The 24,560-nt window shown below is 44.0% G+C and overlaps 1 protein-coding gene and 1 long non-coding RNA gene across 6 annotated transcripts in view; both read left to right on the top strand.

Moving 5' to 3' along the window:
• The window catches only part of NTM (neurotrimin), a 1,126,386-nt gene that overhangs the window by 950,515 nt on the left and 151,311 nt on the right, over positions 1-24,560 (top strand). The window lies entirely within an intron of this gene.
• Positions 166-16,298, top strand: LOC120638692. Its single transcript, XR_005660556.1, has 2 exons — positions 166-354; positions 16,122-16,298. It is a non-coding gene; the product is annotated as an uncharacterized LOC120638692 (long non-coding RNA).

Raw genomic sequence — 24,560 nt, 5'->3', positions numbered from 1 at the left:
GTTGTGCCATAATAGTAATAGCAATAATTGTAGGAGTTATTAAACACTTACTATATGTTGAACATTGGGGTAAATGCAGTGTTATGAGATCAAGCACAGTACTTGTCTCATATGGGGCTCACTGTCATCCCATTATACAGATGAGAAACTTGAGGCCCATGAGTGCGTTGTCTAAGCAGTTTGTGTGGGACTAGAACTCAATTTTTGGAACTTCCTGTTCCATGCCTCTCAGTGCTGCTCTTCAACATCCCTAACATTTCCCTTTAGCAGTCCATCATGGACCTCATACCTGTGATTCATTCAACTGATTAGTTCCTGAAGCTCCTGCTGTTTTCAGCCTCTGCACAACCTCTGGTAAGCATTTGATTTTCCACCCACTCTAGGTGGAGTGTTCATTTTTGTCTATTTTGAACATACTCCCCTCAAGCTTCAGTAGAAGCTTCTCCATTCTTTGTTTTTGGGGACTGACTACAATCATTCCACTTTGCCCCTTTCTCCATCATGGTTGGTTTCTTTTTTTTTTTTTTGTCATCACCAACAATATATTCTAGGAGGCTAGTTTGAGGAATATTGGTTTCTTTCAACCCATCTTTTCTGCACATTCCTTTCACTACAGTCTACTGTACTTTCTCCATTCTCCCTATGAGTGTGTTCTATGCCACCCAAACTCCTTTAGCCTCGGTTGGAGATGATGGAGCCATGTAGATGCCTATGGGAGATTGTCGTGAGTTATTTGACTTTAATGTTGTCTGGATATTTGTAAATCACATGTATAATCGTAGTGTCACAGCCCAGGCTGTTGGCTCTGGTCACCTTTAAAAAAGGAATAAAACAGTCTCCTCTCGGTGAATTACCCATTCACATACATGAAAATGGGGTTGGATTAGTGAGCCCTTTCTGCTCTAGACTGTAAGTTCATCCTTTCTCCCAAAGATGTCTGAAATTCCAATTCTGAATTATTAAAGTCCTGGCCTGAGATGTAATCTTGAGAATCTTTTAAATTCCTAATTTTGGCAAGTATCTTTCTTCAATCCTCCAAATCTTAGAAAGGCTGATTGCAGTGACTTTTGTTTCTTTTTGAACTTTTCAACACTTTCAAGAACTCCCCCTGAAGGGAGGCTACTGTCTCTGTACCCTTATCCACATGAGGAGAATGGAATCTTTTCAAATGTTCCTTTTGCCAAGAATACAGTAGGCTCCAGAGTCCATTGTAAAGAAGGTTCTTGAGGGAATTCCCATCGACTCTGGCCACTTCCTCACTTCAGTAATTCAGGCACCTTAATTTTGGATCTGTTTTCCCATCCCCCTTTCAAGACTCCTCCCTGAACCTTCATTCTGTCCTAACGTCCCTTTTTCTGCCTGTGTCTTTAGCTTCTAGCCAACTTGGCTAAGGCCCTCAGTGTTTGCATTAGATCGTGTAATCTAGGATGGAAGACAGAGTAGTTTTTTGTAAAGATCAGGGGATTGGGAGTCAGGAGACCTGGACTCTAGTTGTGATTGTCCACTTGGCTTTCTCTATGACCTTGGACAAGTTAATTCACTTCTCTGTGCCTCAGTTTCCTCAGTTTTAAAATGGGGATAACATACTTGTTATCCCTTCCTCTTAAATTGATCCCTATGTGGGATGGAGATTGCATTTTATCTGACTACCTAGCCCAGCACTAAGCACAGTACTTGGTGCATTTCTAAGTATTAAACACCACCACCTTATTATAGAATGAAAACTTCTCTTTTTTTTAGGAGGGGCAAGAGTCATGTCTCCCTTTTGTTATTTTGTGCTCCTAGGCATCAGCTATAGTATTCTGCACTCTAAGTATTCATTAAATTCTAATAAGAATGTTGACAGGTTTTACATGGAGGTCAGGAGGAAGAGAGCAGGAGAGCAACATGGTTTTCTCCTTGAAAGCAGCGATCATGTCTACCTACTCTTTTTTACACACACAAGCACAAAGTAAGTTCTGCACAAAGTAAAAACTCAATAAATGCCACTGATTTATTGGTTGATCAGGGTTGACTGGAAATAATACAAACCTGGGATCCTTCGAGACATGGGGCCCGGCTGCTGTTACTGGCTTGTTGGATGACAATTGGCAGGTCAACTTACCTCTGTGAATCTCCATTTCTTCATCTAAACAGAGATGATAATATCTGCTTCTTTCTACACCACAGGAAGGTTATGAGTTAAAAAAGAGATAACTTGTGAAAATGCTGAGGAGAATAAAAACACAAAAAAGTTAAAGTTTTATTATTGTAAGGAGGAGTAAAGGGAGTAAGAGGAGAAGTTACTCCAATTACAGATTTCTGTCTTCTAAATTCTCCCCATGTCCCCTTGGAGGAAGGCAGTGAGTCAGGATCTGATGAAAAGATCACTGGTTCCATTTTTGGACACGCCCCCCTTCTTTTAGGTGACCTGATGAATCAATCAATTAATCCATTGCATCTATTAATAATAATAACGATGGTTTTGCTAAGTGCTTACTATGTGCCAACCACTGTTCTAAGCACTGGGGTAGATATGGGATGATCAGGTTGTACCACATAAGGCTCACACTATAAATCTTCATTTTGCAGATGAGGTAACAGGCACAGGGAAGTTAACTGACTTGTCCAAGGTCACACTGCAGACAAGTTCTGGAGGCTGGATTAGAAACCACAACCTCTGACTCTTAAGCCCATGCTCTTTCCACTAAGCCAAGCTGCTTAATGAGTGCTTACTGTGTACAGAGTACTGTAATTTTGTTGCTGAATTGTACTTTCCAAGCACTTAGTACAGTGCTTTGCACCCAGTAAGTGCTCAATAAATACGATTAAATGAATGAATGAATAATTAAGCGCTTGGGGGAATACAGCATAGCAGAGTTGGTAGACATGTTCTATGTCCACTAGGAGCTTACAATATAGCGGAGGAGACAGACATTAATATAAATAAATCAATAAATTCATATAAATGCATTAATATGAATAAATTACGGATATGTACATCAGTGTTGTGGGGCTGAGGGTGAGGTGAATAAAGTGTGCTCATTCTCCCTGGGAAAGAACCGAGGGAGATGGGGCAGGAGGAGAATATGGTGCAGAAAGAAAGGAGGGTTCTTTGATCTAGGGATTCCTTGTCCTAAATGCCTTGGCATGGAGTAGAAATGTTATTTCCCATAATAAAATGCATCTCTTCCCCACAGCCATATTTGCAACTTCCTCATTTCAGTTGTGAGAAGCCAGCCTAAAATGTGGAGCCTTTTGTCTTCTGCCCTAAGCTCCCTTACTATTTAATCCCGGCTCTGCCACTTGTCAGCTGTGTGACTGTGGACAAGTCACTTAACTTCTCTGCGCCTCAGTTCCCTCATCTGTAAAATGGGGATTAAGACTGTGAGCCCCACGTGGGACAACCTGATTCCCCTGTGTCTACCCAGTGCTTAGAACTGTGCTCTGCACATAGTAAGCGCTTAACAAATACCACCATTATTATTAGGAGGTTTGATTGACTATTCCTGTTACCGGAAAGAAGTATAAATTTTCCCAAGTATTAGATCTCAAGCTCCTTGAAGGCAGGGACTGTATCTCTTATTTTTATTAGGCTTTTTCAAATTCCTATTATAATAATCGTTATATGGTAGGTGATCAGTTCAATGACTGAATGACTGAATTAATGACTGGCTGAATGAACAGATGAACGAATGAACCAACAAATGATTGAATGACAGGCCCCAGGGAGGAAGCACATCAACCGAACAAGTGGTGCCTCTATATGGGAGAAGTCTCCAATCTGGACATCCCCACGCCTCCAACATTTTCCATTTGTCAGACCAGGTGAGGACTTCCTTCTCAGGCCAAGGCCCACTGGAGCATTAATTGACACTGGAGGTATCACGGTTTGACTTCAACCAGAGTTGGCAGGCGCCATGATTCTGATGACAGTTCCCTGAAAAGGTGGCCTGTGTTTGGCCGACTGCAGCACCCTGCCACTAATGAGCAGCCTGTCAGCGCCTGCGTCAGGGCCCCCAGATGCCACCAAGATCATTAGGAAGGCAGGTAGGAGGAAGCTCCTCAGCAAAAGGGGACTGTGGGAGGAGGGAAGAGGGACAAAATGGAACTAAAAAAATAATCTTTCCCTCGAATAGAAGCCACCCAGCAAGGGCATACTGAAATAAATCTTTTCCACAGTAACTCCGGTCAACTCCCACTGACAGCTCCTGAGTGACTTCCTTATTGGTCCACTTATCCTGTGATTAATCCAACCTCAAGAAAAGTCTCTCCTAGTATCGCTGCCTGAATGAAGATTTCTGAACTCAACTTTTCCTTACCTCTTAATAGCATGAGAAATTTGAGGATGAAGCTCCACATGGGACATGGGCTGGCTGACACTGACCACACAATGACTTTCTCCCAGCGTTCACTGTTAGCTCATTTTTGTTTGTTTTTTATGTTACTTGTTTAGCATTTACTATGTGCCAGTCACTCTACTAAGCAATGGGATAGATGCAAATTGATCAAGTTGGATACAGTCTCTGTCCCACGTAGGGCTCGAAATCTGAGACACAGAGAATAATAATAATAATAATGTGTGGTATTTGTTAATAATAATGATGGTATTTAAGCACTTAATATGTGCCAAGCACTGTTCTAAGCTCTGGGGGAGATACAAGGTAATCAGGTTATCCCATGTGCACCTCACAGTCTTAATCCCCATTTTACAGATGAGGTAACTGAGGTACAGAGAAGTTAAGTGACTTGCCCAAAGTCACATAGACAAGTGGTGGAGGCAGGAGTAGAACCAACAACCTCTGACTCCCAAGCCCAGATTCTTTCCACTGAGCCATGCTGTTTTGTGCTAAGCTTTGTACTAAGTGTTGGGATGGATACAGGCAAATTGGGTTGGACACAGTCCCTGTCCCATATGGGGCTCACAGTCTTAATCCCCATTTTATAGATGAGGTAACTGAGGCACAGAGAAGTGAAGTGACTTGTCCAAGGTCACACAGCAAACAAGTGGCTGATCCAGCATTAGAACTCAGGTTCTTCTGATTACCAGCCCTTGCTTTACCAGGCCACACTGCTTCGTCATTGTAGGAAAGGATCGTGTCTACTAACTTCATTGTATTGTACGCTCACAAGTATTTAGTTCAGTGTTTTGCTCACAATAAACACACAACAAATACCACTGATTGATTGATTCTGCTGGGCAGACACCATCAGAGTTTGTTCTGGTTGGCTGGGGAAGAAAGATTCATTTCATTCTCTTTTTTTCTCTCAGAAGAAAGAAAATAAGCCAAAGCTACTCCTAAGTACGAGTGTAAGACCGTCTCTAGACCAAGAGGGGAGGTGCTGTAAATCTTAAAGATTTCAGAGACGGCATCAAACCTATGTCATTTGTCCAAGAACTTTATCCAACTTTAATAGACTTTTTGGCATCTGTAGTTTGGTCCATCTGGGTGCACAGACACATATCAGATCACCCAGCCAGGCAGCCTCGGCTGTTACTTTTCTGTGAGTCCTCACTCTGTCAATGGGCAGGTGTTCCAGCCAGGCATAGCATAAACCAGGGATGGTTTGTTGAGTTACTATATGCCAGCCCCAACGCCCCATTAAGTGATCACTCCTCCCCCTCCGAATTAAACTTCTAACACTCTTATTGGAAGCACAAGCATGGGATCCAAAAGACTGTGGCCCTTTCACACCTGTGCTCTCAATTATTTTCCTTCAGGATATCATGACTTTGAGTCTTTGGGACTACCATTTCTTAGCTCTGCTCTTCCTAGCTTTATTCCCTCAGTCTTGCCTGAGAAGACAACTCTGAACAAGTTTTCTGATTGTAACTGCTTTTTGTCGTCAAACTCTCAACTGAAACTCAGACTATATGGATATGGAGGCTCCTGTTTTCTTGTTAAATACTTTGGTTATCCTCTTTCTGCTTTCATTAGCACTGTAGGGATGAAGCTCTGTGACCATAGGTTATAATAATAGGGAGAAGAAGGAAAAGGAGGTAGAGGAGGAGGAGGAGAAAGAGATGGAGGAGGAGGAGATACTGAAGAAGAATTGTGGTACTTTGTAAGCACTTATAATGTGCCAAGCACTATACTAAGTACTGGGGTAGATTCAAAATAATTAGGTCAGACACAGTCCCTGTCCCACATGGAGCTCACTGTCTAGAAGAGAAGAAGAACCAGTATTGAATCCCCATTTTACAGATGAGGAAATTGAAGCTCAGAGAAGTTAAGCGGTTTGCTCAAGGTCTCCTAGAAGAACTCAGATTAGATCCCAGGACTTCTGACTCCCAGGACCAGGCTTTTTCCTCTAAGCCACAACCCTTCCTTCTGTGACCCTGCTTTACGGAGGGTATGGACCTCCATTCTCCATACAATCCCTACTTAACTTGCTCAGTCTAGAAGCTTCACAAGGACAGAAACCATGCCTTGTTCTACCTCTGATACTCTCCACAGTGCCTAGCCCAGGGTTCTGCCCACAGAATTGATGTCGTTGTCCAAGACCCCATGAATACCACAGGAATCAGATTAGGGTGACATACAACAATTAGAAATGGGTACTAGTAATGATAGTAATATTCACTGAGTGCCCATTGGCTACATTTCATGGCATGGGTACTAAATGTGATGATGCAGAAAATAACCCTCTTCAGAGGCAGAAGGGTGGGTACATTGATGTGCCTGGTCTTAGATCTCACTCCCACATGGGGCAGTGGGAGTGGCAAAAAAAAAAAGCACAAAAGTGAGACGCTAAGGGCATTAAATCCTCAGAACATCCCTATTGCAAATTTGGTTTGGAAAGTGGAAGGACTTTCAAAGGTTCTTCAACAGTTTTCTCCGTTCCCTAATTAACAAAAGGTGCTCCATTAAAATTCCGCCTGCACCAGATGTAGCCATCCTTGGAGGGACAAGTAATTGCTATTGCAAAAGATATTACAGTGGTCATTGATGGTGGGGGAAAAAATAATTGCATCATAATGGAAAGTGGCATACCTCCTGTCCAAAATAGCACCAGAGCCTGTGTTATTAGATCCAACATACACAGAGAAAGCAATTTATTTTGATAAAGATAAACCTAAGTTACAGCCCCAAATATGGGGAAAAGCAATTGAGAAACTCATTAAGCAAATGGTTTAAATACAGAAATACAAGCCAGGGTAGAGAACGCAGCAGCCAATGAAGATAGGTTTATATATGTCTTTGGTTAACTATGTAATTCTCTTAAAACCCTAGAGTTCCTCTAAAATAGGGGGAAATTCATCTGAGTAAGAAGGAGTTTTAAAGGTTTAATCTTCATGCCCTGATTTGGGTTCATGTCGCTGAACTACAACTTCCAGATTCAAAATAAGAACAAAAAGCTTAAAAGGGCTAAGGTGAAAATAAGTAAGTTCAGTTGGGGGTGATTTTGACTTAAGACTGAGCCTAGAAAGAAAGGATACAAGTGATGACCAATAGATCCAGATTGTGATTGTGCATCATCATTTAAACATCCTTGAGAAATGCTGAGATTTGAACATACCTCCGGCTCTCATGTAATGCAAGGGTTGTGTTCTTGTGATACCTCACACTGAGGAAAATTCACCACTTTATTATTCATTCATTTATTCAATAGAATTTATTGCATGCTTACTATGTGTGGAACACTGTACTAAGTGCTTGGAATGTAGCAGCAGCAGTAGTAATAGTAAGAGTAGTATTAGTGGTCATAATATTAGCCTCATAGTAGTAGCTGTCGTAATAGTCCCAGTAGTAATAATGATAATAATAATGATGGTATTTATTAAGCACTTACTGTCAGGGTACCAGTAATAATAATATTCACTGGGGGCCACCTGTGTACAATGCACAACATAAAACACTTGGGAAGTACAAAAAAGCAAGTGATATATTCCCTGTCTTCAGGGAGGTTCCATTCTAATGGCCCTCAGTCTGACATCTAACACATGCACAAAGACAGTTTTTTTGGTGACAATACAACATGCAGCATCCAAATAGGCTCATGTTGTTGGAAGATTGTTCCCTGATTACCTAATCACATCTTAGCCAAATTGCATATTGGAAAACATGCATTATGAACGGGAGAAGTGATTGTGTGCAGAATTCAGGCATCCTTTCCAGAACCCTCGTCTCTCCCTACTCATTCTTCTGTTGTTATACACTCAGCGACTCTTACTGTTTAATGTTATACTGGCTAAATTGAGAAAACATAAGCAAGTAATATGTATACAGCCTAATGTTTATAGAGAGATCCTTGTGAGAACTTGTTATTAGCAAAATTGGCATTTGAGAACAATTGTTTCGATGGAAAAATCAGAGATTTGTTCTACCTCCTCCACCGAGTTCTTTTTTCCTGCCATCAGTGCACAAATTCATGAAGATTTATGTAAATAAAAGTCAGCACATATGGGACAATGATTGATTTTAATAGGAAAAGACCACATAAGAATAAATACAACACAGCAATTTCACATTTCACCCACAATCCCTCTGGCTTTGCCATTGACTGTAAGCCTTATAAAGGATAAGAACTGCATCTGTTCTGATTATCTTGTATCTATCCTAACATTTAGTACAGTGTCGTGGGCAGGTAACGTGACTACCAACTCATATTTAACAGTGCTTTGCACATAGTAAGCACTCAATAAATATGATTGATTGATATGGAGTAAACACTTAAACATTCCACAATTGTAATTATATAAATATAATAAATTTCTTATTCTTATTGAAACACTCTGGGCTGCACAGATATTATATCACAGTTATTTTCAATTTCCCTTTACCTTTTCACTCCTTTAATGTTTTTATTCTTTATAAACTGTTCTCATGTAAATCTACCTTTGTAGTTGAGTCTTTTCACTGTTATACTTCTGTAGGGTTAAAATCTGAGATATGGAGACCAGCTTTAGCAAGAGATTACAGGTGATTCACTGGTTTTATTTCATTAGGATGTCAGCCCCAACAGGGTAAGGATCAACCAATCAATCAATCAGAATCAGCATGGCTTAGCGGAAAGGGCATGGACTTGGGAGTCAGAGGTAGTAGGTTCTAATCCCAACTCATCCACTTGCCAGCTGTGTGACTTTGGGCAAGTTACTTTACTTCTCTGTGCCTCAGTTACCTCATTTGTAAAATGTGGATTAAAACTGTGAGCCCCACGTGGGACAACCTAATAGCCTTGTATCCACCCCAGCGCTTAGAACGGTGCTTGGCACATAGTAAGCGCTTAACAAATACCATAATTATTAATATAATAATTATTATTTATTGAGCACTTACCAAGTGCAGAACACTGTACTAAGCAATTGGCAGAGTAGAATACAACACAGTTCAAAGACATGTTCCTTGCCCATAATAAGCTCACAGTCTAGAGGAGGAAGACCAAGGATACAATGATGTATCTTCTGCAAAGAGTGAAGCATCTCAAGTGTGCCCGGGAAATCTAAACCAGCCAGTCTGTGGTGTATTCTTCTCCATACCACACCCACTTAAAGTCAGACTCTGACTCTTCTTGGTACTTTCATCATCAATAGTATTTACTGAGCCTTTACTGCATGCAGAGCACTACTCTACCGAATGCATCAGAGAATACACTACCAAATAATAATAATGATAATAATTTTGGTATTTGTTAAGCACTTACTATGTGCCAAGCACTCTTCTAAGCACTGAAGTAGATAATTTGTTGTCCCAGGTGGGGCTCACAGTCTTAATTGCCATTTTACAGATGAGGAAACTGAGGTCCAGAGAAGCAAAGTGACTTGCCCAAGGTCACACAACAGACCAGTGGTGGAGGTGGGAGTAGAACCCATGATTTTCTGACCCCCAGGCCCGGGATCCATACACTAGACCATGGTGATATTGAGGGCAGGGATCATGCCTACTGACTCCATCATATTGTCCTTTAGTATATTACTGTGCACCATGTGTGATAGAGCATGGGTCTGGGATTCAGAAGGTCAAGGGTTCTAATTCCAGCTCTGCCATTTGTCCACTGTGTCACCTTGGGCAAGTCTCTAAACGTTCTTGTGCCTCTGTTACCTCATCTGGAAAATGGGGAGTGAGAGTGTGAGCCCCACATGGGACAGTGACTGTGTCCAACCCAATTGAGAAGCAGCATGGCTCAGTGGAAAGAGCATGGGCTTTGGAGTCAGAGATCATGGGTTCGAATCCTGGCTTGGCCACTTGTCAGCTGTGTGACTTTGGGCAAGTCACTTAACTTCTCGGTGCCTCAGTTACCTCATCTGTCAAATGGGGATTAAGACTGTGAACCCCACCCGGGACAACCTGATTCCCCTGTGTCTACCCCAGTGCTTAGAACAGTGCTCGGCACATAGTAAGCACTTAACAAATACCAACATTATTATTATTATTATTAATTTGCTTGTATCCACCTCGGCGCTTAGTACAGTGCCTGATAACACAGTAAGTGCTTACCAAATACCATAATTATTAGTAATAAGCTTTCGCTAAGCACTCACCTTGCCCCCTCCTACCTCACCTCACTACACTCCTACTACAGCCCAGCCCACACACTTTGCTTCTCTAATGCTAACCTTCTCACTGTGCCTCAATACCATCTATCTCGCCGCCGACCCCTCTCCCTCGTTCTACCACTCACCTGGAATGCCCTCCCTCTTCAAATCTGTCAGACAATTACTTTCCCCCACCTTCCAAGCTTTTTTGAAGGCACATCTCCAAGAGGCCTTCCCCGACTAAGCACCCCTTTCCTCTTCTCCCACTCCCTTCTGTATTACCCTGACTTGCTCCCTTAGTTCTTCCTGCCTCGCAGTCCCACAGCACTTATGTACATATCTCTCATTTATTTATTTATATTAAATCTGTCCCTCCCGCTCAAGACTGTAAGCTTGTTTTGGGCAGGGAATATGTCTGTTCATTACTCTATTGTACTCACCCAAGAGCTTCATACATTACTGTGCACACAGTAAGCACTCAGTAAATATGATTGAATGAATGAAAGAATAAATACTATTGATTGATTACTTGGTGCCTGAAGCTGGGACCCATACTGCCTCACCATCATGAGGTCTGGGGCCTTTCAGTAGCCATTCCATGGCCAGAGCAGTCTTTCCACTTCCACCTGAAACCCGTGACAAGCAACATGGCCCAGTGGAAAAAGCACAAGACTGGCAGTCAGGGAACCTGTGTTCTAATCCTGATTCTGCCACTTGTCTGCTGTGTGACTTTGGCAAGTCATTTAACTTTTCTGGGCTTCAGTTACCTCACCTGTAAAATGGGAATTAAGATTGTGAGACCCATGTGGGGCAGGGACTTTGTGCAACCTGATTACTTTATAGCTACCCCAACACTTAATACAGTGCCTAGCATATAGTAAAAGATCAAAATTAATAAATACCGAGGTCACGGTAGTTCAGTAGCCTGGGGTAGGGAGGAGTCTAAGGATTTTCCTCTCTAAGAACTGTTTAATCTTAAAATTTTCAATCTGCTTTTATTGTGGTTGGTAATTCATACTGTTTTCTTTGGATCTGTTCTCCCAGATTTAATAATTGATGGCACAGTATAATAAATGAACTGGCATCTGTTATATACTCATTATGTGCCAAGGACTGGGATAAGCACTGAGAATAAATCAAACACAATTTGAACATGGTGCTTAAAATCCATGATAGCAGGTATCTTATCCTCCTTGTATAGATGATGTAACTGAGGGACAAAGAGGTTAAGTGACTTGCCCAAGGTCACTCTTCAGGGTAGTGGTAGAGCAGGAACTCTCAATTAATCAATCCATCAATCAATCTCACTTATTGAGTACTTACTGTGTTCAGAGCACCGTAATAAGTGCTTGGGGGAATACAACATAATAGAGATGGTAGACACTTTCCCTGCCCCCACTGAGCTTGCAATCTAGAGGGGTTTACCAGACAATAAAATGAATAAATAAATGACCAATATGTACACAGGTGGTGTAGGACTGAGAGAGAGTTAAATCAAGAGAGCAAATCCATGTGTAAGGGCAATGTAGAAGGGAGTGGGAGAAGAGGAAATGAAGGGTTAGTCAGGGGAGAACTTTTGGAGGAGTTGTGCTAGAACTAGAATTCAAGTCTCCTGATTCTCCATCCGATATATTTCCAGGAATTTTCACATCTCCTGTTTAGTCCCATTCTATAGATTTGGGAACTAGGGAACAAAGAGACTAAGTGACTTGCCCAAGGGTACACAGCCAGCCAGTGACAGAGCTGGGTTCATAACCCAGCCATCTCTTTGAGCTCCCTGCCTCCAGTCCCTCCCCTCTCCAGACCATACTTCGCTTTGCTGCTGAGATCATTTTTTCTAAAAATTGCTGTGTGCGTGTCTCCCAACTCCTCAAAAACCTCCAGTGGTTGCTCATCTCTCTCCACATCAACAGAAACTTCTCGCTATAGGTTTTAAGGTGCTCAATCAGTTCTCTACCCCCTACTTACCCCTGTGGCTCTTTCTTGCTTCTCTCATGACTGACCTTTTGCTCATTCCCTCCCTCCTGCCTTCATATCCAACAAACTACCATCTTCAAAGCCCAACTAAAATCATATCTCCTCCAGGAAGTCTGCCCTGATTAATCTCTCATTTTTCTCTCTTTCTCCCCTATTTTTCCTCCTTACTGTGTCACCTATGAACTTAGCCCTCCCCACTAAACACTTAGGTACTCACCCCACCCTCGTATCCCCAGCACTTATATACGTACCCTTTATTCCACTGCTTCCTCTACCTGTAATTTATTTTAAAGTCTGTCACCCCCAACAAGGTTGTAAGCTCCTGAGAACAGGGATCATGTCTATTTTGGCCATTGTAGTCTCCCAAGTGGAAGTACAGTGTTCTGCACACAGCAAGCCCTCAATAAATACCACTGAGTGATTTACTGGTTGATCGATTACATCACCTGACACCCTGTCCCGTGTTCTTTACGGTAAATTTCCCAACTTGCACTCTCTTCGCTTTAGATTGTGAGTACTTGGTGGGATAGAGACTATGTCTGAATCATTTACCTAGTATCCCCCTCTGTGCTCAGTCAACTGCTTCACACACAGGGCTGAGTAAATGCAATCATAACCATGATAATGATAAATAAAAATCTACTGGACAAGTCAGTGTGTTTAACAAGCAAAACCTTCAGTTCTTTCTTACTCTCTCAGGCAGATGGAATCACTATGTCAGATTTCCCATCCCTGATCTGGTCCACAGGTTTTTGATGGTGACCACCAGCCCCTTCTCTTTCCCTCTGTCCTACTCTTTTCAAATTGATTCCGTTCCTCTTTGACTGGCTTTTTTTGGAGGTGGGGGTGGGGGTTGGTTTTTTTCTTTTTTTACTTTGAATACTATCATTCCTTCCCAAAATGCTATGTCTTCTGCTTTGATTGTTATTATTAAGTTGTTCTACACCTTTGCAATTTTAGACATGGAAAGAAATAATCAGATCCCAGGGTATGCTTTTCATTATTGGACTCTATTCAACCTTCCTGTGTGTCTTTGTGGTGCTTGACACGCTTCACTGAAGCAGGTTGGACACTGAGGGGTTGCTGCAGCAGGGCTGGGGGAAAGGAAGACTGAAGAGCTGAGATCCCACACATACCCTCTCCTCCCTCACTCCTGTTCTCCTTATTCAGAGATTTCATTTCAATCCACTCCCTGCACCTCAAACAGGTCACCATTCTCCAAGCCCAGAAGCTTTGGGAGTGGAGGAAAATCTCTCTGGCCTCAAGAGGGTTGTTCCAGTCTAGTGTCTCTCAGGAACCACGTGCAGTCACCCAACACGGAAAATCCTTCACCTGTGACTGTTCAGAGCTGCTCTGCACATCTTGAGGGCAGGAGCAGGCCTCCAGGAATGGATCCTTAAACAAGAAGAGGTCCCTTGTTTAGCCGTGTTATCCTGCTTTTCTCTTTGTGTAGCTCACCTCAAACTGGACTTATCCTGGACTCATTTAAGCCGTGGCATCCCTCCAGTAGCATTTAAGGAGCACCCATGTGTGGAGCCCAGGGCCCCACACTGAATAAGAAAATGCAAAATGGAGCCTGCCTCCTTTTAGAGAGGCTTAGTTGGGTAGTGATGAGAGCCAGGAGGGCTAAATCTAAGAAGACCTCGATGAGGAGGCAGTTTTGAAATCGGCATATGGCAGCCCCTGCAACTCTATCCTTCCCCAACTCTGACTCAGACCAGGACAGAGACAGCACTTGGACTCCCACGACCATCCTGTTAGCAGTATCAATCCTCAGGTCCCTCGCCTCTCCAGGCCATACTTCGCTTTGCTGCTGCGATCATTTTTTCTAAAAATTGCTTTGTGCGTGTCTCCCAACTCCTCAAAAACCTCCAGTGGTTGCTCATCTCTCCCCACATCAACAGAAACTTCCCGCTATAGGTTTTAAGGTGCTCCTTTATTGATCCTTAGTCTGTGATGCCTTCCCCACCCCCGGAGTAAATTAAACATGTCCAAAACAGAACTCCTTATCTTCCCACCTGAACCCTGTCCTCTCCCTGTTTTTTTCCATCACTGTAGACACCACCACCACCCTTTGTCTCTCACAAGCCCATAACCTTGGCATTGTCCTCAACTCATCACTCTCATTCCACCCACATATTCAATCTGTCACCAAATTCAGTCGGTTCTACCTTCTCAATATTGCTAAAATTGTGTTGCATTATACTCTCCCAAGAGGTTGGTACAGCACTCTGCACATAGTAAGCACTCAACAAATATGACTGATTAAAATCTGCCCTTTCCTCTCCATCTGAACTGCTACCACTCTGAACCAAGCACTCATCCTAACCCACCTTGACTACTGCATCTCTCTCCTTGCTGACCGCCTTGCCTCATTTCTATCTCCACTTCAGTCCATACTTTACTGTGCTGCCCAGATCATTTTTCTAATAACAGTTCAGTCCATGTCTGCCCACTCCTCAAGAACCTCCAAAGGCTGCCCATCCACCTCTGCATCAAAACAAAAACTTCTGACCATGGACCTCAAAGCATTCAATCAGCTTGCCTCATCCTACCTCTCCTCACTAATCTCCTACTACAGCCTAACCTGCACACTTCACTCCTCTACCACCAGCTTCCTCACAGTGCCCCGATTTCATCTGTCTCTCCTCTGATTCCTTTCCCATGTCCTCCCCCAACCAGGAACTCCCTCTCCCTCCATGCATGCCGGATCACCATTCTCCCCTCTTTCAAAGCATTAAAGTCACATCTCCTCCAAGAGGTCTTCCCCGATTAAGTCGTATTTTCTTGAGTTTCCTCTCCCTCCGCATTGTCTTACGCATTTGGATCTGTGATCTCGGGGCATTTGCTATTCACCCCACCCTCAACCCCACAGCACTTTCGTGGCAGCAGCATGGCTTAGTGGAAACAGTGAGGGCTGAGGAGTCAGAGGACGTAGGTTCTAATCCCAGCTCTGCCACTTGTCTGCTGTGTGATCTTGGGTAAGTCACTTAACTTCTCTGTGCCTCAGTTACCTCATCTGTAAAATGGGGATTAAAAGCATGAGCCCTACATGGGACAGCCTGATTACACTGTAACTACTCCAGGGCTTAGAACAGTGCTTGGCACATAGTAAGCACTTAACAAATATTATAATTATTATTACATTTTCAAATGATATATTATCAATTACTTGCATATATTCATGTCGGTCTCCCCTTCTAGACCGTAAGCTCACTGTGGGCAGGGAACATGTGTTCTAATTCTGTTGTATCGTATTCTCCCAAGTGCTTAAGACAATGTTCCACACATAGTAAATGCTCGATAAGTACTACTGATTGATGGAATCCCCATTTTGCTGATGAAGGAACTGAGGCCCAGAGATGTAGGAGGGGGCAAGGTGATTGAGTTCATTAAAGCTGTTGTAGGTAAGGTTAGGTGTACCCACAGTGACTCCTCCCAGCTGCAAGTAGCTCTGTGAGTTGGTCCTTCCTCCTGCTTTACCTCTATTTGTCTTTATAGCTTGAATAGCAAAATGCTGGTCTTCGAGACCAGAATAAAGAGGTGTCATACCACAAGAAATAATAACTACCTTAAAATGTAAGCTTGCCCCTGTCCACAGGCCCTCGATGCTGCTGTCAAGATGTTTTGCTGCTGCTGCCCTCATCTGATGGTTAAATTTAGGCTTAGAGACTTTTTCCCCTTTCAGATGCAAGCTGTCTGCAGCGCCCAATGAAGAGTGGTCCACAGACACCCTCCTCCTCCCTCCGCTTGGCTGGCAAACCCGTCTGAGGTGGAGGGAGGGGGAGCCAGGAGAGTTCGCAACAGTCTCTCTCTCTTTCAAGACCCAAGTTAGCTACAAAAGGGAATTAAAAACTTCACGTCGTGTTGTTGTCCCTCTCCCTTTGTCTCGCCTCGGAGAGTTCTACAGCTGGAGAGTGCTGAGAATTCAACCCTTTAAAGCGATTACAATTCATATTGACTATAAACTTCCCACTGTGTGAATAAAGGAGGGGAGGTGCCTGCCAGGAGCTCCAAGGGGTGACTGGAAGTGATTTCACCATCTGATGATCTACACCATGTTGGGAAACATTAGGAGGCACAAAAATCCCTGGGTTGGGAAGATGGGAACTGATCACCCGATACCCATTAACGTAAGAGGAACCGGGGCATGTTTGTAAGATAAAACCACCCATTGGAGCCAAGGCTCAGTTCGGTCAGGCTTTTGACCAGCAAGACAAATGAGCATTGCATCCTCGGCCTGATTTGGGTCCGGGCGCGGCAGAAGCAGGGAGTGCATCCTGTCTGGTTTCCATAGTAACGCCCTCCCATTCTGCTATGCTGGAGGCAGGAAGAGGGAGGGGGAGGGGAAAGGGGTTGCTCCACTCAGGCAATTGCATTAGCTGTGATTCCAACCCCCATCAAACTAGAAAGGAAAAGATATAAATATTATTTTTGCTGTTCGGACAAAAACGATTATTGTTGTTATTACCGTCATTGTTATGCCTTACATTAGCATAGATCTATTAATTCCCAAACTCTCCAAAGCGTTTGACGAAATGGATAATGGCTTCTTTTTTCTCTTGCCTCTGGTGGCTGATTAGTAATGGCCCGGCAATGGTATACAGCTGTTCGGCCCAGAAAGTGAAATGGAAGCCTCATCTAAGGCTCGGCCCTAGCACCTGCATGGAGCTTTGACTTCCAGCACCTGGCAGTCCTCCTCCACCAGGTGGGCTTATCCATACGGAGCTCTCTGTGTCAGGGGTTGGAGCTTCTTCCTCGTCCCTAGTGTGTCTGCCAAGCGTTGGGTTTTGCTGGTGGACGATTTGGGGTCACCTGCCTCCTTCCTGTACCCCTGCTCCTCACAATCAATCAATCAAAGGTATTTGAGTGCTTACCATGTACAGAGCACTGTATTAAGCACTTGGGAGAGTAATAAAGCTCTTAGTACAATACTCTGCACACAGTAAGTGCTCAATAAATACAATTGATTGAAATAGTACAACAGAGTTAGTAGAGATGGTCCTTGCCCAACAAGGAGCTTCCAGTCTACAGGGGGAGGCAGACTAGATCAGTCTATTGTGCTCTGGAGTCTCTGTCCAGGTTCCCGCTTCATTTGCCATCCTTCACCACCCTCACCACCTTCCAACAGGGGAGGTATAACTGTCTCCAGCCAGATGCAGTCAGAGCAAAGCTGAGAAACACCTGGAGTTTTCAGCGAGTCAACCCTGGTTGTTTGAGCAACTCCATTCTCTCAGTGGAAGAGGGAGGTCTCTCTTTCTCTCGTAAAGTGAGCCAAGTTTCTCCTTCATAGGGAAATTGCAGAAATGCTGTTATACCCATGAATACCTATGAGATGAAGAGCAACGCTTACAAGAACATCTCATTGTGGTGGGAGCAGGGCTGAGCAAGCTAGCACGGTTCTGACTCAGTCATACAAAGGTGCTTAAAGACTCAGTCACCTCTCTTCTTCACCTTATCCTCCCTCCTCTCCTACTGCAACCCAACATATATACTTCACTCCTCTCAAGCCAACCTACTCCTGTGCCTCGTTCTCATCTCCCTTGCCACCTGCCTCTCTTGTACATGGCCTTCCTTCTACCTGGAACTTCCTCCCTTTTCAATCTGGCCGACCACTGTTCTCCCCATCTTGAAGGCCCTTCAGAAAACACATCTCCCCCACGAGGCCTTCCCTGATTAATCTCCCCATCCTATTTGACTCCCTACTGCTACTTCAGCACTTCTGTGGTCTCACTTGGGTACTCATCCAGGGGTTTCCATATTTGATTCCATCTCCTCTCTGTATTGTACTTAGTGATTATCTCCTCCCACTATAAGTTCTTTGAAGGTAGGGATAATGTGTCTCATTTTTATTATGCTCTCCCCAAGAACTTTGTACAATGTTCTGCACAGAGTAAGTGCTTAATAAATATTACTGATTAATTGATTACCAGGTGGTGGTGATATGCTAGAACCCAGTCTTGTCCAGCAGGCAAAATCATCTTCTTTCAGCATCACTTGAGTTGTTCTTGCTCCCTGGAGAGAAGGAAAATGCTGCCTTTCTGGTAATTAGACTTCAACGGGAAGCAGAAGGTCTGCCCAAACCCCCTTTTCTTTTTTATCCTGTTCCTTAAGAGCCCACCCATCTCAGGGATCCAGATGGCCCCTCTTATTTAAAGGGTCGGCAAAGAGCGGACCTTCCAGGTGCAGCTGCAGAGGTGTTTGTGTTCTCCTGCAGCTGGCAGAGATGAAAACCTACTTGACACAAACCCTCTGTTTCAACGGAGATGCTTCTCCTCTTCATTTCTTCCTTTGGGCTCTCCCAATCTCTGCTCAGCCGCTGTAAAAGCTGAGCACACCCAGTGAGATCTCCCTCTGGACTTGCTTTCAATTAGTGTAGTTAATTCATGCCAAACTCCTTGGGGCACTGGACGAGGCCTCCCACCAGAAGCATTATCAGTGGAACATCTACAGAATGATAATATTGGGGATCTCTTGGGCTGGTCCCATGAACACCTATGTGAAGTGGGTTTTGTAGGCATCATATATGTTTTCCTTCCTCCCGCCCTCTCAAACGAGGGTAAATCCTCAACTGCTCACAATCTTGGACTTGGTTTCTGTGGTGAGCCATTGAGTTAGTTGTTCGATTCCAAGCCAATCTCTTTCATAACCATTTGTACTCCTCCCTGTTTTACCCCACAGTTCTCATGACACCATTCAATTGGCTAAATGGGGGCACAGCAAGGAGGGGAGTGGTAATTGCCCAGTTAGCAACAGTCATGCACAGTTCCCTCAGAAGGGTTTGGTTAAAGTTTGTGAAGCAGCATGGCTGAGTGGAATGAGCACAGGCCTGGGAGTCAGAGGACTTGGGTTCTAACTCAGCTCCCCCAATTACTGGCTGTGTGACCATGAGCACGAAGGTCACACTTAACTTCTCTGTGCCTCAGTTCCCTTAATTGTAAAATGGGGATTCAAGTCTGTTTTCCATCTCACTTAAACTGTGAGGTCCATGTTAACCCAATGATCTTATATCTGCCCCAGTACTTAGTACAGTGTTTGGCACATAGAAAGCCTTTAATGAATTCCACAATAATTATTAGGCCAGCTAGGAAGTTCTGGTGACTGCTGAGAAGTAATGGGAGAATATCAGTGAAGAACAGACCAAAGAGAGGATCCAGGAAAGTATAAGAGGGAGGTTTTCTCTCCCCTAAACCAAGAAGTGTTCATGACCAAGGTTTCCTGAGTCCTAAAGGGGTTGCATAATAGATCAATCAATCAATCATGTTTATTGAGCACTCACTGTGTGCAGAACACTGTACTAAAACACTTGGGAGAGTACAACATAATACAACAGAAACATCCCTTGCCCACAATGAGCTTACAATAGATTTGAGTGAAAAAATAAGCTCATCTCTAGACTGTAAGCTCATTTTAGGCCCAGAGAAAGTCTGCCAGCCCTGTTGTAGTCTTCCAAGCTCTTAGCACAGTGTTCTGCACACAGTAAGCACTCAATAAATAGCATTGATTAATAATGATAATAATAATAATAATGATATTTGTTAAGCACTTACTACGTGCCAAGCCCTGTTCTAAGCACTGGGGTAGATACAAGGTAATCAGATTGTTCCACATGGGGCTCACAGTCTTAATCCTTATTTTGCAGATGAGGTAACTGAGGCACAGAGAAGTTAAGTGACTTGCCCAATGTCACACATCAGACAAGTGGCAGAACGGGATTAGAATCCACGTCCTTTCCCTCCCTAGCCCGGACATAGCCATGCTGCTTCTGCTGCTTCATGCTGCTTCTAACTGTGGTATTTGTTAAGCACTTACTCTGTGCCAAGCACTCTGCTAAGCACTGGGGATGATGCAAGATAATCAGTTGCTACATAGGACTCACACTCCTTGTAAGAGGGAGAACAGGTATTGAATCCCCATTTTACAGGTGGGGAAACTGAGGGACAGAGAAACTAAGTGATTTGCCCCAGGTCACATAGTAGACAAGTGACAGAGTTGGGATTAGAACCCGGGCCCTCTGACTGTCAGGCCTGTGCTCTTTCCCCTTCTCACTGACTGATTGATCAAATGCTAATCTAAACAGAAACCTAGCCCTGCCAACTTTCCAAATAACACTCCAACTCCTAGCATTTTGTGGAGTTTCCACCCCAAAAGCTCTATTCTTGGGAGACAAAGAGCAGTACCCATATGCAATCAAGTTTCAGACAAAGCCTACAGAGAAAATGTATGCTCAGTGGATTCTAAGACTGAGGCATGTCCCAGCTTCAATATTAGTGACTATGATTCCAGCAACTCATTCCTTCTGATCAAGTCTTGCAATCTACTATTGAGTAAGGCCCAGAGATGACGTTACTCTAGGGACCGGATGTGATGTTTGTAGGCTATGCCCGAAACTTGACTGCATAGCGAGACCACCCTCTGAGTCCCAAGAATATTTTGGGGCAGAAGCTCCACAAAATGTTAGGAGTTGGGGTGTTACTTGGAAAGTCATCAGGTCAATGTTTCTGTTCAGATTAGCATTCGATCAATCAGTCAGTCAATGAGTAGCAGCATGGCCTAGTGTATAAGAGCACAGGCCTGGCAGTCAGAGGACCTGGGTTCTAATCCTTGCTCTGCCACTTGTCTGCTGTGTGACCTTGGGCAGGCCATTTAACTACAAGGATTGTGTCCAATGTTATTATTTTGTATCTGCCGCAGGGCTTGGCTAATAGTGAGTGCTTGAAAATATCACAGTTATTGTTATTATGCAATCCACTGTCAGAAGCCCTTGGGAGATACGACGGAATCACAAGACCCATTTCCTGCTAGCCAGGATATTACATTCTAATGGGTGAGATAGATGTAGAAATGGGCACAAGTCCTGGAGTCAGAATAGATAAAACAAAATGTTCTATCAAGGATACACATGCTCAATTACTGAAGATGGGCATAAATAAATAAATACATATTTGCAAGTGGCAGCTGAAGATTGATAAGATTCAGCGTACTTATAATTAATCATGGAGGGCTTGTTGTGTAATCAACTGAATCTATCTAGGCTGCCACGCAAGAAAATGTAGGCTCCATGTTGGATAAAGTAACAGTGACATTAACTGAGCTCCTGCTCGCTATAGTGCACTATAATGGGCTCTTGGAAAGTACAGAGTGTTGAACTCTATCTATCAGTGGTATCCACTGAGAACTTGCTGTGTGCAGAGCATTGTACTAAGCACTTTGGAGAATGCAATACAATAGAGCCCATGCCTCCAAAGAGTTTACAATCCAGTAGGGGAGTCAGATCTGAAAATATACTATGGATAGGGAAGGGGCAGAGTATAGTGATACATACAAGGTACTTGTAGGGGAAGGTGAATATTAAAAGTGCATAGGTGACAGAAATGAGGAAGAATAAGATGGGGAAATAGGTTAATCAGGGAAAGCAGATTGACCAATTAATCAATCGATCAATACTATTGCAGGAAAGATTAAGGCTTCTTCGAAGAGATAGGATTTTAGTAAGGTTTTGAAGAAAGGTTTAGAAGAAGAAGTGACAACCTGCCAGATAGGAAGGGGGAGGGAGTTTCAGGAAGGAGGGAGGAGTTTAGCAAGGGATGAGTGGTAAAAGATGAGATTAAGACATATCAAGTAGACAGGAGTTAAGGGAGTGAAGTGTGTAGGCTGGATTGAAGTGGGAGAAGAGTGAGATTAGATAGAAGGGGAAGAACTGACTGAGCACTTGTACCATCCTGTCTCACCTCACAGATCTTCTACAGCCCAGCTCTTGAACTGCACTCCTCTAGTAACAGCTTACTTACTATCTCATCTATTTTTTTAATGATATCAGTTAAGTGCTTACTGTGTGCCAGGCACTGCACTAAGCACTGGAGTGGATACAAGAAAATCAGGTTGGACACAGTTCCTGATCCACATGGGACTTGCAGCCTTAATCCCCATTTTATAGATGAGGTAACTGAGGCACAGAAAAGTGAAGTGACTAGCCCCAAGTCACTCAGCCAGACAAGTGGTGGAGGCAGGAATAGAACCCAGGTCCTTCTGACTCCCAGGCCCGTGCTCTATCCACTAGGCAACACTGCTTCTCTATCTCTAGGCTGTAAGCCCATTGTGGGCAGGGATTGTTTCTCTTTATCACTGTACTGTACATTCCAAGCTCTTAGTTCAGTGTTCTGCACACAGTAACCCTCAATAAATATGATAGAGTGAATGAATAAATGAATCCGTAGCTTGTGTATCTTGTTGCTGAGCCCTTTCCTGCATTCTCCCCCTACCCTAGAGCTCCCTACCCCTCCTTATACTAAAGACCCCCATTCTCCTTACCTTCTAAGCATTATTAAGGTCACATCTCCTCTAAGATGCCTTCCCCAATTAAGCCCTCTTTTCTCATCCTTTCTCTTCTACATCATTTATGCACTTGGGTTTGTGACCTTTGAGCATTTGATATTCACCCCACCTTCAAACCCATAGCTCTATGTACATATTTTAAATTACATATTATAAATTCACTATTGACATTAATGCCTGCCTCCCCTTCTAGACTGTAAGCTTGGTGTGGGCAAGGAAAGGATCTGCTAACTCTATTGCACTGTACTTTCTCAAACATGTAATACAGTGTTCTGAAAGCACTTCAATCAATCAATCAGCCAATCACATTTATTGAGAACATTGTGTGCATTTCACACTCATTTTCCTCACCATCATCTCCCTTGTCTTCAACATCCATCATTTAGTAATGCTAGAGATTGCAATTGTCTGGTATGATTTGCACTTCTCAGTGCTATGCTGATGATTGTCTACTACCTTATGCTCTCCAAGGCAGTTCATTCATTCATTCATTCAATAGTATTTACTGAGAGCTTACTATGTGCAGAGCACTGTACTAAGCGCTTGGAATGAACAAGTCAGCAACAGATAGAGACAGTCCCTGCCGTTTGACGGGCTTAAAGTCTAATGTGGGGAGACGGACAGACAAGAACAATGGCAATAAATAGAGTCAAGGAGAAGAACATCTCGTAAAAACGATGGCAACTAAATAGAATCAAGGCGATGTACATTTCATTAACAAAATAAATAGGGTAATGGAAATATATACAGTTGAGCGGACGAGTACAGTGCTGAGGGGATGGGAAGGGAGAGGGGGAGGAGCAGAGGGAAAGGGGGAAAAGAGGGTTTAGCTGCGGAGAGGTGAAGGGGGGTGGTAGAGGGAGTAGAGGGAGAAGAGGAGCTCAGTCTGGGAAGGCCTCTTGGAGGAGGTGAGTTTTAAGTAGGGTTTTGAAGAGGGGAAGACAATCAGTTTGGCGGAGGTGAGGAGGGAGGGCGTTCCAGGACCGCGGGAGAACGTGGCCCAGGGATCGACGGCGGGATAGGCGAGACCGAGGGACGGCGAGGAGGTGGGCGGCAGAGGAGCGGAGCGTGCAGGGTGGGCGGTAGAAAGAGAGAAGGGAGGAGAGGTAGGAAGGGGCAAGGTGATGTAGAACCTTGAAGCCTAAAATGAGGAGTGTTTGTTTGGAGCAGAGGTTGATAGGCAACCACTGGAGTTGTTTAAGAAGGGGAGTGACATGCCCAGATCGTTTCTGCAGGAAGATGAGCCGGGCAGCGGAGTGAAGAATAGACTGGAGCGGGGCGAGAGATGAGGAAGGGAGGTCAGAGAGAAGGCTGACACAGTAGTCTAGCCGGGATATAACGAGAGCCCGTAGCAGTAAGGTAACCGTTTGGGTGGAGAGGAAAGGGCGGATCTTGGCGATACTGTAAAGGTGAAACCGGCAGGTCTCAGTAACGGGTAGGATGTGTGGGGTGAACGAGAGAGACGAGTCAAGGATGACACCGAGATTGCGGGCCTGAGAGATGGGAAGGATGGTCGTGCCATCCACGGTGATAGAGAAGTCTGGGAGAGGACCGGGTTTGGGAGGGAAGATGAGGGGCTCAGTCTTGCTCATGTTGAGTTTTAGGTGGCGGGCCGACATCCAGGTGGAGAGGCCCTGGAGGCAGGAGGAGATGTGAGCCTGAAGGGAGGGGGAGAGGACAGGGGCGGAGATGTAGATCTGCGTGTCATCTGCGTAGAGATGGTAGTCAAAGCCGTGAGAGCGAATGAGTTCACCGAGGGAGTGAGTGTAAATGGAGAACAGAAGAGGGCCAA

This window comes from Ornithorhynchus anatinus, chromosome 11, assembly GCF_004115215.2.
Source record: "Ornithorhynchus anatinus isolate Pmale09 chromosome 11, mOrnAna1.pri.v4, whole genome shotgun sequence".
In the NCBI taxonomy this organism is placed as follows: domain Eukaryota; kingdom Metazoa; phylum Chordata; class Mammalia; order Monotremata; family Ornithorhynchidae; genus Ornithorhynchus; species Ornithorhynchus anatinus.
This window is presented reverse-complemented; position numbering and strand designations above follow the sequence as displayed.